Consider the following 2871-nt stretch of genomic DNA (forward strand, 5'->3'; position numbering starts at 1 on the left):
CTTATAACAAGGAACGGAAAACGGGAAAAAAAATAAAATAAAATAAAAGTCAATGGTTTACATGTAAACTGGTTTATTTGATCGATTCCAAAATCTTGACATCACAGAGATCCACAGTAGTCCCCTGCTTCAATTGTTCTAGAAAAGCTGGTGGAACTAAAGACAGGGTGGGGAAAGAAAACAAAAGGTAATGTATTAACATATCGAAAATTTGAATGCGAGAACAGCATGAACAAATATAGAGGCTCAAACAAAATCAGGTCGATCCCCTATTTGCTGAATTTGGTTCTCAACTCTTATGCCCAGAATAATGTATTTCTCCAATTAGTTTGATAAGGCATTAAGGCATGCTGAATGAAAAGAAGTGTTCCAACTCATCAACATTTCACCCTGTATATCAGACTAGCCTTACAAAGTCTATTAAACTCGGGTATTGACAACAATATCCCAAAGAAATACAATGCAAACCACTAGCTAGTCAATAATCTTAGCACCCTACCACAGTAACTCCTGAATTCCTCCAATTGGAGACTTAAGCAGTATTGCACAAGGTCTCATGTGCAGTATATTATATGAGCACAGACCCAGCATCATGGCAATACCGCTAAACCCCTTACCATATAACTATCCTACATATGTTCTTCTTGATCAGGCTTTCTAGAAAAGCTGATAAAAATTGCCTAAATCTCTAATAAGATTACTCTTAACACTAAATAAGGTAAATAATTGATGCTTGTATATGACTCGTACCAGTTGCAGGATCACAAAAGATCTTGAATGAACATAAGATTAAATATGTAAATATGACTTATAAAATTTGTCAAGTTAGTGTGTATACAAGTCTATGATCTCCTACCTCACTTCAGAAGTTGAGACATCTGAATTTCCTTGTGGCCCTTCTCTATTTTGAGTACCCTGTTGTCCGTATCTCTTGAATGATTGATTACGATAAATTTTCCGTGAATATTCTATCTCCAACAACTCCCCTCCTGTCTTTGTTTCATTTTTAGTGTTCTCTTCCCAAAAACCAAAATCAAATGAAGTTTGAGTGCACTAAGGCACCGTATAACTGGCACCAAAGATCCCTGCAAATGATCTCAAACCATCAATTGTTGACAGATGCTGATATTACACACTGGTTGTCTGATACTGGTCAATCCAGCCAGCACAATTCTGCATAAAACCAGTACTTAACAGTAGATTTGATCAGAAAGATCAGCATAATATGGTTTATAATGAACAGAACATGATCAGTTGGTAGATACACCCCTAATTTAAACCCATATCCCTGCAATGCAACTAATCTAAAGCCAAGTTGGCCACCAGATGCTTTGCTGCAATTTTATATGATGTCGCCAATGGGAAGAGGATGCTTAGTTTCAATGTACCAGGTTACACGAGCTTCATGAATTTAGACAGAAATAACCAATGACAGGATGCCTGACAAAAATTTAAAAATTAAAGAGTAAAAAAAAAAAAAATACAGATAAAGTACCTGCTGTAGGTCCTAAAGCTCAAACGGAGAGAATCCTAACTCCTCCACAGCCACCAGAAACCTTTGACATTTGCAAAACCAGGGTCTGAACTCCCTCCCTAAAGCAGGACAAAAGCAGTTCATATGAGGAAGACAGCATATAAGACCATATACCAAAACTAATACGGTCAACTTAAAGAACTGAAGATATTTTGACAATCATAAAGCAGTAAAACATCATACAACAGCATGTTTACAAGCCAAAGAGAAGAAAGAAAAGAAAAATGAGAACAGTAATCCTACCATTTCAACTGAACCGGACACATGCAGCTTATTTAAAATTCTGCATAAAACAGTGCCATCAATTAATTAAGCACGCTCTGATTTCCTCCTCAGAAGCATCCGTCGGCAATCTTAAATAAGGAACGATATAATTTAATCATTCCATTTCCACCAGAGCTAGTATCTCATTACCTAAGCAAAATAAAGTTCAAAGGGAAAATCATGGAGAAGCAGGATCTCAAAATGGAACCAGTAGCAAGCACATACTCCAGAGAGGGGGGAAAGAGTATTACCATCAATTGTGCTGCCGGACCTTTCCACTAGTTTAGCATCTTTACCAGAAGTCCCATTTGAGATTTTGCATCTCCCATTTCCATCTTTCTGTGATTCTGAACCACCAACACCCCCCCCCCCCCTCCATCTTTTTAGCTCTGACCCCCCATTTCCATTTTTGTGTGACTCTAACTGGATGCTCATCATAAAATCTGTAGGAATGCCTTCTTCCTTGTTAGCGGACGCAGAGCTACAAGGACAAAACACATTAGTCAATGAATCTACGTAATGAGTAAGGAACAAAACCTCAAAAGTGAAGACAAAACACAATAAGGAAGTTCGTTATTGAGAAAGAACATGCAGGCTTGCCATGTGTGCCGCACGCCGATTATATAAGCATCAAAAGCACCATACCACACTTGAAAAGCCATTAGTTCATAGCCTCATGCCATTATATGCATTGGAGCATTGGCATTCCAACTAAGTAATCACAGCATTTAATCATAACTTCATTGATTAAAAACTATAACTATAACTTTGTTGTTCAATCTGAATCTGGGCTCAGATATATCATATATGTGGATAAAGTCTATTCCCAGACCACAAAAGCTGGGATTCACAGCTGTCATCATTGCAATAACAAACGAGCAATACAGTTCTTGGTAAGCATAAACTAAACCCAATTTTTATTTCAAACATGAAACAAAATTAAGAATCCAGCCCACAATCGGTTAATTAACAGACTCATGTGACCTCAAAGATAAAGTGCTATATCGACAGATATGTAAGATAAATACCTCATTGGTGGCCAAGATTTGTCCATTGCTCTTCTTCACTTTCTT

The 2871-nt window shown here is 37.4% G+C and overlaps 1 long non-coding RNA gene across 2 annotated transcripts; it reads right to left on the reverse strand.

Annotated features, from left to right (window-relative positions):
• On the reverse strand, positions 1-2086 carry LOC112202743. Of its 2 annotated transcripts, none has more exons than XR_005799518.1 (4): positions 2050-2086; positions 1496-1593; positions 857-1085; positions 1-156 (listed from the first exon to the last, which is right to left on the reverse strand). It is a non-coding gene; the product is annotated as an uncharacterized LOC112202743 (long non-coding RNA). The 2 variants fall into 2 exon arrangements; XR_002937556.2 differs by lacking the exon at positions 2050-2086 and adding an exon at positions 1778-1798 and having other exon boundaries at positions 2-156.
• Positions 2087-2871: the final 785 nt, after the last annotated feature.

This window comes from Rosa chinensis, chromosome 5, assembly GCF_002994745.2.
Source record: "Rosa chinensis cultivar Old Blush chromosome 5, RchiOBHm-V2, whole genome shotgun sequence".
In the NCBI taxonomy this organism is placed as follows: Eukaryota; Viridiplantae; Streptophyta; class Magnoliopsida; order Rosales; family Rosaceae; genus Rosa; species Rosa chinensis.